General features: G+C 40.0%; 1 protein-coding gene across 2 annotated transcripts in view; it reads right to left on the reverse strand.

Moving 5' to 3' along the window:
- LOC106093114 (myb-like protein I) overlaps positions 1-13,342 on the reverse strand; it is a 520,509-nt gene extending 507,167 nt beyond the window's left edge. For both annotated transcript variants that reach the window (XM_059366944.1, XM_059366945.1), the window contains exon 1: positions 13,262-13,342. The gene's annotated coding sequence lies outside the window, so the exon portion shown is untranslated. The remainder of the gene's footprint in view (positions 1-13,261) is intronic.
- Between the last annotated feature and the right edge of the window lie 3,747 nt (positions 13,343-17,089).

The raw sequence follows: 17,089 nt of genomic DNA on the forward strand, positions 1-17,089 counted from the left end.
CATCATAGAATGGGGGTATACTAATTTAGTCATTATGTTTGTTACACCTCGAAATATGCGTCTAAGACCCCATAAAGTGTATATATTCATGATGGTCATGACATTTTAAGTCGAACTAGCAATGTTTATCCATCTGTCTGTCCGTCCGTCCGTCTGACTGTCGAAAGCACGCAAATTTTCAAAGGTGTAAGGCCAGGCGCTTGAAATTTTGCACAAATACTTTTTATTATTGTAGGTCAGTTGAGATTGTAAATGGGCCAAATCGGTCCATGTTTTGATATAGCCGCCATATAAATCGATTTTTGGTCTTGATTTTTTAAGCCTCTAGAGGGCGCAATTATCATCCGATTTGGCCGATTTTGCATAAGGTGTTTTATAATGACTTCCAATAACTGAGCTGAGTATGGTTGAAATCGGTCCATAACCTGATACAGCTGTCATATAAACCTATCTGGGGTCTTGCCTTCTTAAGCGTCTAGAGTGCGCAATTCCTATCCGATTTGGCTGCATGGCGTGTTTTGTTATGACTTCAAATCGGTCCATAATCTGATATAGCTGCCATATAAACCGATCCACTAGAGAACGCAATTATTATCCGATTTAGCTAAAATTTTGCATGAGATGTTTCATTATGACTTTCAACAACTGTGCTAAGAATAGTTCAAATCGGTCCATAACCTGATATAGCTGTCATATAAACCGATATGGAATCTTGACTTCTTGAGCCTTTAAGGGCGCAAGTATTATCCGATTTGGCTGACATTTTGTACAACGGCTTATCTTATGACCTTTAACATACGTGTCGAATATGGCATGAATTGGTTTATAGCCTACAGCTCCCTTATAAACCGATCTCCCTATTTTACTTCCTCAGCCTCTAAAGTGCCCTCTAAATTCTTACTAGATTTGGATGAAATTTTACACAATGACCTCTACTATGGTCTCCAATATTCAGTTCAATTATGGTCCGAAATGAACCATAACTTGATATTGTTCCAATAACATAGCAATTCTTTTCCCCTATCCTTTGTTTGCCTAAAACGAGATACCGTGGCAAGAGCTCGACAAATGCGATCCATGGTGGAGGGTATTTAAGATTCGACCGTGCCGTACTTAGCACGCTTTTACTATCTGCAAAATTTCAACCAAATCGTAAAAAAAAATTGCGGTTTACAGGGGCTTAAGAAGGCTAATCGCGAGATCGGTTTATATGGGACCTATATCAGGTTATCGACCGATTTGGACCATACTTGGCATAGTTCTTGAAACAAACACAACGTGCAAAATTTCAGCCAAATCGGATGAAACTTGTGGCTTCCAGGGGCTCTAGAAATTAAATCGAGAGATCGGTCAGGTTATACACCGATTCGGACCGTACTTGGCACAGTTTTGGAGGTCATAACAGAACACAACGTGCAAAATGTTATATACCGATTTGGACCGTACTTGGCACAATTGTTGAAAGTGATAACAGAACATCACCTACAAAATTCAATTCATTTAAATCGGATGAAAATTGCGGCTTCCAGAGGCTCAAGCAGTCATATCGGGAGATCGGTTTATATGAGAGCTATATCCAAATCTGAAGCGATATGGCCCATTTGCAATCCCCAATGACCTACATCAATATAAAGTATCTTTATCCTATCTTTAAAGTATCCTTTACGCGTTCGACCGCTATCGTGATTTCGACAGACTGACGGACATGGTTAGATCGAATCAGAATGTCGAGACGATCCAGAATATATATACTTTATGGGGTCGCAGATCATTATGTAGAGGTGTTATAAACGCAATGACTAGTTAAGTTTGCCCCCATCCTATTGTGGTGGGTATAACAACTTAATGCACAAAGTTATAAAACCCTTAACACAGTGGTGTTATAGAGTACAAATATATTAAATTTTATTGTATTTATCCAACCCATACGCACTAGAATCTTTCATAAGCCTTCAGATTGAAAAGAGGCCAATAATCAATCACTTTAGTAGGATTAGGTTTTCTTCCGTGTATATTCAATTTCCTTCCTCGTTTCCGATTTCATTTTAAAACACATTGCATTATTCTGTTAAAATTTATTTATTTGAATGCAACTGCTTCAGTTTCCGTCTCTGCTACATACTTTCAAAGGGAATTTATGTGTGAGAGTGTAATCATGTGTGGCTTTGCCTGTATATTTGCAAGCATCTTTGAAATAAAAAACAGAGGAAACCTTTAAATATTCAATTGTGTAAATCAACATGTTCCTCCAGTCACTTACAATTCGCTTGGGTTTGTGGTAAGGATGTCTTTAACGCCAACATCCTTAATATTATAGTTGTGAGCGTATGTGTTTCGTCCCCCGAAAAGCTCTCTTGCTCCTTAAAAATTCCTTGCTTACATTATTTGTTGCACTTGTGAGTAAAAGAATATGGTTGTGGCAGGTTTCGCAAAGGAGTTGATGATATGGCGCTGCTGTTGGTGCAGAGATGCTGCACCAAAAGGGTGAAAGGGACAAACCCTGGGGTTTCGCATCAACCAAACAGCAAGGCAATTCCCCTCAAAACCCGGTACGTGTTTAAGTGTTAAAATCGGATTTTATATGTTTAAAATGTATTCTTCCGTTTATTTTTATGCAACTTCTTCCATGAATTTATGTGAAAATTATGTAAGTCATGTACGAATATAAGTGGCTGTGTATACATACATATGTCAAATTTATTGTATGTTTGTGCGATTAGAAAGAGTAAAGTCGTAAAGTTTACCAACAATTGTTAGAGGGTAAATCATTTTTCTTTCTTTCATTTTTGTTTTTGGTAACGTAACCAGAGATTTGAAAGTGTGAAAGAAAGCTAAGTGGCAGTTACGGATATAAAGGGTAAAATCTTAATGGTTTGCCATGTTGCACAAAGAAATAAATCAATGAGCAAATATACAGAAGTGGTTAGACAATTGATTTTGCCGAAAAAGACCAGAATCCAAAATCAGAGGGTGAATAATATATCACTTGGGTTGAAAAGTCGAAGGCATAAAACACAGATGGTGTTTTTCTATTGATAATGTATCTCATGTTATACTATTAACATAATATAAACCTACAAAGCTCAAACGATTTTATATATATTGGGTTGCCCAAAAAGTAATTGCGGATTTTTTAAAAGAAAGTAAATGCATTTTTAATAAAACTTAGAATGAACTTTAATCAAATATACTTTTTTTACACTTTTTTTCTAAAGCAAGGTAAAAGTAACAGCTGATTACTGACAGAAGAAAGAATGCAATTACAGAGTCACAAGCTGTGAAAAAATTTGTCAACGCCGACTATATGAAAAATCCGCAATTACTTTTTGGGCAACACAATAGTAATATTCTTCAATAAACCATAGGACTTGGAAATGTTATAAAGAACTATGCTCATTCAAAAACAGTACACTTTCAGGGCTAAGTGTTTGCGGGACCACCCCACTCTCTAAAATACCCCTAAATAGGGCATATTTACCGGCCATGTCAATGTGGGGCTTACATGAAAGGAATTGGGGGGTAGAACAAGTAATGATACCCACTTTCGGGACCAATTTTCTGGTGGCCTTCCCCTTTCCCAAAATATCCCACAAAGAGAAATTTTTTACTGACCATCGCAATATGGGGCCTAAATAAAGGGAGTAGAATACGAATGTGATATCCAAAAGTAGGACCATGTAATTAAGGCATCACCCCTTCCCCAAAACACCTCCCAAAGGGTAAACATTTTTCGACCATGCCAGTATGTGACTCAAATGAAAGGTATTTGAGATTAGAAAACGAATTCGACAACCAATTTTGGGACCATGTGTTTGGGGGACGCCTCATTCTGTAACCTCCCCCTCAAAACCAATGGTATCAAGCAAAAAAATACAAATTTTGCCCATGAACATTCCACTAAGGAACAGGGGCAAACTTCTCACATATCAATGAGTGCAGTCCGATTAAATTTTAAGCTCAATAATAAGGGGCCTCCTTTTTATAGTCGAGTCCGAACGGCGTGCCGCAGTGCGACACCACTTTGGAGAGAAGTTTTACATAGCATGGTACCTCACAAATGTTACCAGCATTAGGAGAGGAAAACCACCGCTGAAAATTTTTTCTGATGGTCTCGGTGGGATTTGAACTCAGGCGTTCAGCGCCATAGGCGGACATGCTTACCTCTGCGCTGCGGTGGCCTCCTATCAAGCCTTTATAAACCTATCAAACTATTATTGACTATTCCGTTATCAAAAACAAAATTTAAATCTAAACACGGACTAATTGATTCCGTATTAGTCTTCAAGATTATTTTTCTCTCAAATTCGATTTGAATCTCACTTTCACAATTTCAATTAAAGTTCAAAGCTCATTTCCTATGGCATGCTTTGCCTTTAACACTCAGCATTTTCCATACTCGTAGAATCGACGACTTTTAAATAACGACTTCCCCGTTATTCGATGGCACGTAATAAATTCCCTTAAATCTCTGATATTTATTGCACTGATTATGAGACACCCAATCAAAGGATGTGTGGTTCCCGATGCTTGATGCACGAATGCACAAATCCCAAAGACACACATTCAGTTGCCAGAAAGTGTGCTAGTGAGATTGAAAATGTGCTGTGGCAAGAAAAACGCAAAAAGGCGAAAATTTAAATAATAAATTCAAAGCGCGAATAATTTTGTTTCGAGGAATAAGGATGGTTTATTTAATACATTTGAGGAAGTAAGAATAAGAAGAAGAAATTTCCAATAAAAGCTAAATTTCGACGGCATTTTTTCTAACACTGTCTGGTGACTGTTAGTAAAGGGTGATTTTTTAAAACCTATAGGAAAGTTTAAAAAAAATTTAATCGATGTATGGTCCATATAATATAATGTTTGAAGATTATTTCATGCAAATATTGACCGTGACTGCGGTATCGGTATCTAACGAATAAATGTTGTCTTCCAAGCGGGCTTCTCGCTATAGACATGAGCTTTAACATAGCCCCTCAAGAGATAGTCTAAAGGCGTTAAATCGCACGACCTAGAGGGCCAATTGACCGGTCCCGAACGTAAAATAAGATGTTCCCCGAAGTCGCCTCTCAATAAGCCCATTGTTACGCCTGCTGTGTGGCATGTGGCACCGTCTTGTTGAAACCACATGTCATCTAAGTCAAGTTCTTGCATTTTAGTAAAAAAAAAGTTGGATATCATCTTACGATAGTGCTCACCATTCACAGTTACGTTACGATTCGCATCATCTTTGAAGAAGTACGGTCCAATGATGCCACCAGCCCATAAACCGCACCAAACTGTGACTTTTTCTGAATGCATTGGTAGCACTTAAAATGCTTCTGGCTGATCTTCTTCTTTGTAAAATGATTCGTGGTTAAATAATAGACCAAACTGAAGATGTTTGACAATGAAACTAAACACGAAACGTGCGTGAGCTGTTTAACTAGTGTTACCAAAGAGATAATAGTTAAAAAATCATCCTTTATATGCCTGTGCGTTAGAGGGGCCCAAAGTTCATTTTCATTCAAAAACAGGAAAACCTGACCACACGAAGGCGAACGATTTTCGCCATACAAGTTTGTCATCCGCTCTCGAGCATAGATTTTGAAAGATTAAAACCCCAAGTCTATGAGATAATTGGGCCCTATCAATGGGGCTTTAGATCTGATAAATCCACCATACACCAGGTATTAATACTGCGCCAAACCCTGGAAAAGACCCAAGAAGAACAGGTCAGCTGTTTTCGACAGCCCTATATGTTCATAGGTATTTGAAGCCATGTCTGAGTTGTGTAAAATGCAAACTTCTCACTTATCAATGAGTGCAGTCCGATTCTAGTTTAAGCTCAATGATAAGGGGCCTCCTTTTTATAGCCGAGTCCGAACGACGTGACGCAGTGCGACACCTCTATGGAAAGAAGTTTCACATGGCTTAGTACCTCACAAATGTTACCAGCATTAGGAGAGGAAAACCACCGCTGAAATTTTTTTCTGATGGTCTCGCCAGGATTCGAACCCAGGCGTTCAGCGTCATAGGCGGACATGCTAACCTCTACGCTACGGTGGCCACCTGAGTTTTGTAGACCTGCAAAATTATTAAGACTCTGAGGGATGCCACTTGCTGATACACGTTCCTCAGTTAGAATATGAAAAGATCTCTCCGACAGCATGTCGTGTGAGAATAGTTACACGAGATGGAGATATGAATTGGTATGACACAATACTCACAAGGGAATGCATGCATGGGTCGATCACCGGAAGTAGTAACTGCAGCCTTTAAAAGAATAGAAAGAGACTCAGTGAAAGAGGGTCTGACAGTAAGTGGAGATAAGACAAAATGGGTGGTATTAACTCCTACAAAGTCTTGTACAATCGAGCAAATGAAGAAAATTCAGAAAGTTGGGAACATCAACTTTAAGATAGTCAGCAATTTTATCTACCTCAGCACCGCTGCAACCGAAACGAATGACATCAGTTTTGAAATAAAGCGACTGACTTTACTGCCAAACAGATGTTACTGTGATTAAGCAAGCAGTTTAGAAACAAGGCTACCTCTCGACAGAGGAAAATTACACTATACAAAAACTGTTGTTATATGGTTCCGTGGCATAGGTACTTGTGAAAGCAGACAAGGCAATGCTTGGAGTGTTTCAGAGAAAGATTCTTTGAAAAATGTATGCACCAGTTTACATTGATGGATAGTATCGGCGTCGCACAGTATGAGCTATATGAAGACGTTCGCATAGACTAAATGGTAAAAGATAACTCGAAATTTGGTGTCACAGATTTGAGAAGAAGCGCAGTAGAAGGCGTTTGGAACGCTAGCTAATTAAAGTAAAGTCTGCCATTTTTATGCCGAAGACTCTAGAAAGATTGATTGAAATATATCTTAGGGCAAAGATCCCTGAAGATCGACTGTCTCCGCAACAGCATGCATATAGTAAAGGCAAGTAAACCGAAACAGTTCTTCACGACCTTGCCGGCTACATAGAGAGTTCTTTCGCTGTCAAGGTATACACAGTGGTAGCGTTTATTGATATTGAAGGTGCTTTCTATAAGGTATAAACGACGTCAATCATGAAGGAGCTGGAGCTTTTAGGCATCAGCACTACCGTAAGAAAGATTATTAATAACTTACTTACTAAAAGATGCATTACCGTAGGCTAGGAATCTGTAGATCTAAACAGATCTACACTCTGAAACAAAGCCCTGCACAAAACTATAATTATTGACTGTTTTTGCTGAACTCGTGAACACTGAACCCACATGATGTTGTATTTTAAGACTTCTGAAGAACGGGACACTGAAGATAGAGTAAAACAAACAAGTTGATTTTAAATAGATCACCATTCAGTACTTGAGAGTATTTTTATCTCGAATTCATAGTCGCTACAATGAGTAATGAGAAACTACTCGCAGTATATGAAGGGCTCTCCCTGTCATTTTCAAATATGAACTGATCACAAAAATCGTTTGCAACCTGTTTGTTTTCTCATATTAAAACAAGTAAAAGGGCGTAAGGTTCGGACGGGCCGAAACTTGGATACCCACCACCTCGGGAATGTTGCGATTTGGACTAAGTATTTATAAGTACTAATCATAGTTCAATTGTGTATAAAAAAAATTTGAGCTTTTAAGTAGTTATATCTAAAAATAAACCCATATGAATTATATACGACACGGATGTCGAAAAGCCTAACATAAGTCCCTGTGTCAAATTTCAGTGAAATCGGATTATAAATGCGTCTTTTATGTGGCGCATTGCCATATAGACCGATATTTCGGTCTATATGGCAGCTATATCCAAATATGGACGGATTTGGGTCAAGAGCCTAACACAACTCACTGTCCCAAATTTCGGCGAAATCGGACAATAAATACGCCTTTTATGGGCCCTATATTAAGATATAGACAATCATTGAACTTAACTTGTCTATGGACAAAAAAAGAATCTGTGCAAAATTTCAGCTTAATATCTCTATTTTAAAGACTGACGTGATTTCAACAGACAGGCAGACAGACCCACCCCCGGAAAACTGAGAACTACTATGAGAAACAAAGGAATAGTAAAAACGGACCCCCCCATCGTTGACGACCCACGCAAACGAAAAAAGGACCATGATTTGCGGATCTGCACCTGGAATGTCCGCACTCTGTATAGAGAAGGTGCAGTATACGCGCTGGCGGATGTATTAGAAAAGTACAAGGCAGATATTACCGCCGTACAGGAAATGCGATGGACTGGGAATGGCGTCACTACAACACCAAACGGTGACGATCTATACTATAGCTGCCATAACACAAGGCATGATTTTGGATGTGAATTTGTGGTTAGTCGGAGACTGAAACACCTTGTATATACTTTACTCCGGTGGATGAGAGGCTAGCCACAATCCGCATAAAAGCCAAATTCTTCAACGTCAGCCTTATTTATGCCCATGCCCCGTCGGATGACATGGAAGAGCAGACCAAGGATATTTTCTACGAGCGCCTAGAGAGAAAATATGACCGCTGCCCATGATATTAAAATCGTTCTGGGAGATTTTAATGAGTAGATAGGGAAGGAAGACATTTTTGGACCAACAGTCGGAAAGTTTAGCTTCCACGAGATAATGTCCAGCAATGGGTTCAGGCTGATAGATTTCGCGCGGCAAAAACATGGTAGTTAGTAGCACCAGATTTCAACAGAAAAATATTCACAAAGCCACAAGGGACCAAATTGATCACGTTCTGATAGATGGAAGGCATTCATCCAGCGTGTTAGATGTACGATAGATCCGTGAAGCGAATATAGATTCGGATCATTGCCATTTTGCAGCAAAGGTTCCCACCCGTATGAACATGGCGAGGAAAGTACGATCTGACACTGCACGGAAGCTGGACATTAATAAGCTGCAAGCACAACAGATGGCAGCGGCAACTCCACTCGACTGACCTAACTGCTTAAGCAGTTCCGATTCATATAATGATGCAGTGGCAAACAATTGTCCATTCCATGGAAAATACCGTGAAATCCGTACTTGGGTACCGGAAGCCTCCTCCAAGAAACCCATGGTGCGACCAAGAGAGTCGAGATGCTTCTGATGCAAAGAATGCGGCATATAGAGCATCATTGCAAATCAGTAGGAGAGGTATCGGGAGAAAAGGAGAGCGGAGAAACGTCTGTTCAGCAGAAAGAAAAAGGAAATGAAAAGACGTGAGTGTGTGGATATGGAAAGAACATTTTATCCAACTGCTAGAGTCCGACGTTGGCGGCGAAGAGGATACCGCAGAACCAATCCCTGATGATGGTATAGAATGTTTACCTCCTAGTCAGAATGAGGTCCAAGTAGAAGTGACCCGACTAAAGAACAATTGGCAGCAGGAGCCGACGGGTTACCCGCTGAACTATTTAAGACCGGAGGTGACACGCTGATAAGTCGTATGCATCAGCTTATATGCGCAATCTGGCTAGAAGAACGCATACCTGATGATTGGAAACTCAGCATACTATGTCCTGTACACAAGAAAGGAGACAAGACTGAATGTGCCAAATACAGAGGAATAAATCTCCTCCTCATCGCATACAAGATACTCTCAAGCGAACTGTGTGAAAGATTAAAACCTCAAGTCAATGAGATAATTGGGCTCTATCAATGCGGCTTTAGACCTGGTAAATCCACACTGGATCAGATATTCACAGTGCGCCAAATCCTGGAAAAGACCCGAGAAGGACAAATAAACACCTACCATATCTCTGTTGACTACAAAGCCGCCTTCGATACTGCTTTACGTTCAAAGGTATTTCAAGCCATATCTGAGTTTGGTATCCCTGCAAAATTAATAAGACTCTGCAGGATGACACTTGCTGATACGCGTTCCTCTGTAAGAATAGGAAAGAATCTCTCCGAACCATTTAATACCAAACGAGGTTTCAGACAAGGACACATCCTATCGTGTAATCTCTTTAAAATCTTGCTGAAGAAGATTATACGAGATGCAGATGTGAATAGATATGGCACACTAATCACAAGAGAACACATGCTACTCGTCTATGCCGACGACATCGATATCATAGGTCGGTCACCGGAAGTAGTAAATGCAGCCTTTGAAAGAATCGAAAGAGAGTCAGTGAAAATATGGGTCTGGCAGTAAATGGAGATAAGACGAAATCGATGGTTTCAACTCCCAACAAGCCTTGCACAACCGAGCAGATAAAGAAAATGGAGAAAGTTGGGAACCACAACTTTGAGATAGAAAGTAACTTTATCTACCTCGGCACCGCCGTAACCGAAACGAATGACACCAGCTTTGAGATAAAGCGAAGAATAATACTGGCAAACAGACGCTAAAAACAAGGCCACCTCTCGACAAACGAAGATTACACTATACCAGACACTGATGCGACATGTGTTGTTAAATGGTTCTTAGGCATGGGTATTTGTGAAAGTAGATAAGGCAGTGCGTGGAGTATTTGAGAGAAATATTCTTCGTTAATGGAGAATATAGGCGACGTATGAACCACAAGCTGTATGAGTTGTATGACGACGATAGCATAGTTACACGCATCAAAATACAACGGCTGCGTTGGCTAGGTCATGTTGTCAGAATGGATGAAGAAGCTCTAGCGAAGAAGTTTTTTGGAGGCAAACATAGTGGTACACGTAAACCGGGAAGGCCAAAAGTCCGTTGGAAAGATCAAGTGGTGGGAGTTACCTCGAAACTTGGTATCAGAGATTTTAGAATGGGCGCAGAAGATCGAGGCGCTTGGAACGCTATTCTACCTTCGGCTAGTGGAACAAATGTTATGTCATAGCCAATTAAAGTAAAAGTAAAGATGTGCTTATTGAACACTTTAATAGTGAGGTTTTCTTCATTTTCATTTACTTCATGTTTATTCCAAAATCGTTCAGATTTTTAATTATACCAAGTATGTTTCCCGCAATAGCTCTACCAAATCTGTGTATTCGTATAGCCAGTTTAAAAACAAACGAAATCGATTAAAGTAAGACCTTGTCTTTTCTATTTTTATACTCTCCACCATTGGATGGGGGTATACAAATTTCGTCATTCTGTTTGTAACTAAAAAATTCGTCTGAGACCCCACAAAGTATATATATACTTGATCGTCGCGACATTTTATGTCGATCTAGCCATGTCCGTCCGTCCGTCTGTCTGTCGAAAGCACGCTAACTTTCGAAGGAGTAAAGCTAGCCGCTTGAAATTTTGCACAAATACTTCCTATTAGTGTAGGTCGGTTGGTATTGTAAATAGACCATATCGGTCCAAGTTTTGATATAGCTGCCATATAAACCGATCTTGGGTCTTGATTTCTTGAGCCTTTAGAGTGCGCAATTCTTATCCAATTGGAATGAAATTTTGCACGACGTGTTTTGTTATGATATCTAACAACATTGCTAAATATGGTTGAAATCGGTCCATAACCTGGTATAGCTGCCATATAAACCGATCTTGGGTCTTGACTTCTTGAGCCTCTAGAGGGCGCAATTCTTATCCGATTTGAATGAATTTTTACACGAAGTATTTTCTTATGATATCCAACAACTGTGCCTAGTATGGTTCAAATCGGTTTATAACCTGATATAGCTGTCACATAAACAGATCTGGGGACTTGACTTCTTGAGCTTCTAGAGGGCACAATTCCTAACCGATTTGGCTGAAATTTTGCATGACGTATTTTATTACGACTTTAAACAACTGTGTCAAATAAGTTTCAAATCGGTCCATAACCTGATATAGCTGCCATATAAACCGATCTGGGATCTTGACTTCTTGAGCCTCTAGAGGTCGCAATTATTATCCGATTTGCCTGATATTTTGTACGACGGATCCTCTCATGACCATCAACATACGTGTTTATTGTGGTCTGGATCGGTCTATAGCCCAATACAGCTCACATATAAATCGATCTCTCTATTTTACTTCTTGAGCCCGCAAAGGGCGCAATTCTTATTCGAATTGACTGACATTTTACACAGGTCTCCAACATATAATTTAATTGTGGTCCAAACCGGACCATATCTTGATATCGTTCTAATAGCAAAGCAAATCTTTTCTTATATCCTTTTTTGCCTAAGAAGAGATGCCGGGAAAAGAACTCGAAAAATGCAATCAATGGTGGAGGGTATATAAGATTCGGGCCGGCCGAACTTAGCACGCTTTTACTTGTTTCATTTCCATTTTTCGCTAGGCACGACAGCAAAGTAGGCTACCGAAAGTGGTCTAGGCGTAAATCCGTTTAAAACATGGGTAGTTCTTTCTAGCAAGAGATACAGGTTAGGCACAGTGGCACCTGTCTCATTGGGAGAAGTGAATGATCCATTTACTGAAAACGCAAAATATCTAGCTTTTAATCTTGACAGGAAAATGACATCAAAACCAACATTTTAGAAAGGGCCATAAATGTAACTCTTGCCCTATATACCTCCAACACTGGGTGAATACTTCATTTGTCAGCCATATAATGCTATACACCCATAGACGTTCATAAGGGGACCACATTCGGTCATAAACGTGAATCAACACGCAAATACTTTCAGATCATAAACTAACAACAGTTTTTGTCAATGAACGTCTGTGGTCTTAAGCCCCTTAGCCTCGAGGGCTGTTTCAAACTTTATTCGTATGGTCCAGCCAAGATGCAGAAACTTTTTCAGGGCCCCTTGTTAGCTAATCTTTTACCAAGACAACACGTCCCTTGGACCTAATGCAACGTGAGGATTTGGATAATAACAGCTTCTAATTAAAACAAAGCATTCTAACTCACATACATGTAAACTCAATTTGCCAATTTATTTTGTTTTTGGCATGGTATGGCGCTATGTTGAAAGAAAAATCACTTTTGAAGAAAATTAAATTGTTAATGGTAATTTAATGTTAATGCCATGTGCACAAGCACACACACACACACACACACACGGCCACATAGACGTATACAATTTTTCGTGGCTCATGTACAAAATGTCACTTAACGTAACATGCAGGAAATTCCTGGAGTTTTATATGACCAGCACTGCATCGCACCCTTCCCCACATGTTGCCGCCACACACACCATCATCCTTTTGATTAAATCGCAAGAACATATAAAAACATAAAATCACGTTTTATGTACCTTGCCACAACGGCGATGCATGCCAGCAAGGTATTCAAATGACAAAGAGTAATTGAGAGGGAAATAATGTTTGATTGCAAAAATTCAGCACTTAATTTAATTTTAATGCGCGCAATGTCATAACAGCGCTCCGAACAGAGTACAGAACAATAAAAATGCTTCACTTACCTGCTGTTTATTCTTTGTTTTGTCAATGTTGAAATATGCCAAAATAAAAGCTGGTTTGTTGCTGCTTTGGTTGTTATTTGTCGGTTGTTTGGTTTGAAGTCGGCCTGAAAATCGAGTAAAACAAAGTGTTTGTTAGAATTAGAATTTACAAAAATTGCAGACGGGGGTTAGTATGAAAAGGCAATAGAGAAGGGTATTGCTAAACTAATGTAATCATCAAAATAGCCAAGATCGACTTATACACTAATAAATAGGAAAATGTATACCAAAGGAACTTATTTTGATAACATACGGTGTTGATAGCGAAGCAAGACTGCACAGTGCGAAGCAAGAATCCAAGAGAGAAACGAATAAAAACAAGTAAAAAGGCGTTAAGTTCGGCCGGGCCGAACTCTGGATACCCACCACCTCCGGTATATATGTAAACCACCTTTCATCAAAATTCGGTGAAAATTTCATACCTTGTACTCATATACCTCATACCGATCTGAAATTTATACGACACGGATGTCGAAAAGCCGAACATAAGTCACTGTGTCAAATTTCAGTGAAATCGGATTATAAATCCGCCTTTTATGGGGCCTAGACTTTAAATCGAGATAACGGTCTACATGGCAGCTATATCCAAATCTAGACCGATTTGGGCCAAGTTGCATAAACATGTCGAACACAAAGCACTGTCCCAAATTTCGGCGAAATCGGACAATAAATGCTTCTTTTATGGGCCCTAAACCTAAAATCCAGAGATCGGTCTATATGGCAGCTATATTCAAATCTGGACCGATCTGGGCAAAATTGAAGAAGGACGTCGAAGAGCCTAACCAAACTCACTGTCTCAAATTTCAGCGAAATCGGACAATTAAATGCGTCTTTTATGGCCCCAAAACCTAAAACCTAGATAGGTCTATATGGCAGCTATATCCAAATCTGGACCGATCTGTGCGATATTGCAGAAGTATGTCAAGGGGCTTAACTTAACTCACTGTCCCAAATTTCGGCGACATCGGAGAATAAATGAGCATTTTATGGGTCCAAAAAACCATAAATCAAGAAATCGGTATATATGGCAGCTATATCCAAATCTGAACCGATCTGGACCAAATTGAAGAAATATGTCAAAGGGCCTAACACAACTCACTGTCCCACATTTCAGCAAAATCGGATAATGAATGTGGCTTTTATGGGCCTTACACCATAAATCGGAGGATCGATCTATATGGCAGCTATATCCAAATCTGGACCGATCTGAGCCAAATTAACGAAGCATGTCGAAGGGCCTAGCACAACTCACTGCCCTAATTTTCAACAATATCGGATAATAAATGTGGCTTTTATGGGCCTAAGACCCTAAATCGGCGGATCGGTCTATATGGCAGCTATATCCAAATCTGGACCGATCTGAGCCAAATTGACAAAGGATGTCGAAGGGCCTAACACAACTCACTGCCCTAATTTTCAACAATATCGGATAATTAATGTGGCTTTTATGGGCCTAAGACCCTAAATCGGCGGATCGGTCTATATGGGGGCTATATCAAGATCCGATATAGCCCATCTTCGAACTTAACCTGCTTATGGACAAAAAAGAATCTGTGCAAAATTTCAGCTCAATATCTCTATTTCTAAAGACTGTAGCGTGATTTCAACAGACAGACGGACGGACATGTCTAGATCGTCTTAGATTTTTACGCTGATCAAGAATATATATACTTTATAGGGTCAGAAATGGATATTTCGATGTGTTGCAAACGGAATGACAAAATGAATATACCCCCATCCTTCGGTGGTGGGTATAAAAACGGTGAAATGGTTAGAGCTGAAGTGTCAGCGAGATCATGAGGAACATTTCAAGGCCCTAGGTGTTCTGGGCGCCTCTTGTCAGGGCTTCCAAATTAAGCCACACCGCTGATGAGCTCAAATCTGCTCATCAGAATAGCCAAGATTAAGTCAAAACTTAAGATCGGCTTATACTCTGATAGGAAGATGTTGGTATACATCGATCCAAGAACCAAGACCTTTTTCATTTGCTTCAATTAGCTATGACAGAACATTCGTCTCATTAGCCGAACGTAGATTAGCGTTCCAGGCTCCTCGATATTCTGTGTTCCTTCTAAAATCTCTGACACCAAGTTTCGAGGTGTTTCGGACCTCCTGATCTTTCCATCCAGCTTTTGGTCGTCCCGGTTTGCGTATTACCGTCGTAATCGAATTCAAAGACTTCTTCGCTAGAGCTTTTCGTAATACAGCTCAACGCAAACTGGTCCATATATTTTACGAAGAATCACTCCAAGCATTGCCTCGTCTGCTTTCACTAGTACACATGCCTCGGAACCATATAACAACCTGAATAGTATCAGTGTCTTGTATATATAATCTTTGTCTGTCGAGAGGTTGCCTCGCTCCTTAACGGCTTCCTTAATCCAAAGTAGCATCTGTTTGCCAGTATTATTCTTCACTTTATTTAAAAACTGGTGTCTTTCGTTTCTGTTACGGCGGAGCCGAGGTAGATAAATTTTGCTGAGTATCTCAATGTTGTAGTTGCCAAATTTGTCCTACTTCCGGTAACCGACCCGTGATATCGATGTCGCCTGCATAGGCAAATGACATGTGTTGGCTTGTGAGTAGTGTACCATATCGATTCACATCTGCATCTCGTATAATCTTCTCCAGCAGTATATTAAAGTGATCACACGATAAGCTGTATCCTTATGTTAAATGATTCGGAGAGATTCTTTCCTATTCTTATTGAGAAACGTGTATCAACAAGTGTCATCCCGCAGAGTCTTATTAATTTTGCAGGAATACCAAACTCAGGCAAGGTATTTTAACCTTTGAGCGTAAAGGGCTCAACAAAAAGATGGTAAGTGTAGATTTGTCCTTATCGGGTCTTTTACAGGATTTAGGCCATTGTCAATCTCTGGTCCATTGTGGATTTACCAGGTCTAAAACCCAATTATCTCATTGACTTTAGGTTTTAATCTTTCATACAGTACCCTCGAGGGTATCTTGTATGCGATAGGGAGGATACATTCCGTCTTGTCTCTTTTCTTGTATACGGGACATAGTATGGTGAGGTTCCAATCATCGGGTGTGCGTTCTTCTAGCCAGATTGCGCAAACAAGCTGATGCATACGCCTAATCAGCGTGTCGCCTCCAGTCTAAAATAGTTCAACGGGTAACCCGTCGGCTCCTGCAGCCTTGTTATTCCTCAGTCGGGTCACTGCTATTTGGACCTCATTCTGACTACTGGACCACTATCAGTTGAGTAGAATGTTCTTTCCATATGCTCAGCACGCTATCTGAGTCAGTTACCAGATTTCCTTCTTTATCTCTACAGGAGGATTTGCCTGCACCAAAGGCATTGGTTTGGTGTTTAATTCTTTGGTAGAATTTCTAGACTTCATTCTGCCTTCTGTACGTCTCAATTTGGTCACACTCACGTCTTTTCATTTCCTTTTTTTATCTGCTGAAAAGACGTTTCTCCTCTCTTTTCCTCCCGATACCTCTCCTTCATCTGGCGCGTTGCTACTGATTCCAGGGTTGCTCTATATACCGCATTCTTGGTTTCAGCAGGGAGTCTTCCGGTACGCAATTTGGCTGCATTTTGCATGGAGTGGGCAAAAGTTTGCCACTGAGCCATTATATCATCGGGACAAGGAGTGCTTTCATCAAGCAGTTGGGTCATGTGAGTGGAGTATGCGGTTGCCATCTGTTGTCAAGTCCAGTGTCAGATCGTACTTTTCTCGCCATACACAAAGGGGTGCGAATCATTGCTGCTGCAAAATAATGATCCGAATCTATATTTTCTCCACGGATCGATCGTACATC

Source organism: Stomoxys calcitrans, chromosome 4 (assembly GCF_963082655.1).
Source record: "Stomoxys calcitrans chromosome 4, idStoCalc2.1, whole genome shotgun sequence".
Classification (NCBI taxonomy): domain Eukaryota; kingdom Metazoa; phylum Arthropoda; class Insecta; order Diptera; family Muscidae; genus Stomoxys; species Stomoxys calcitrans.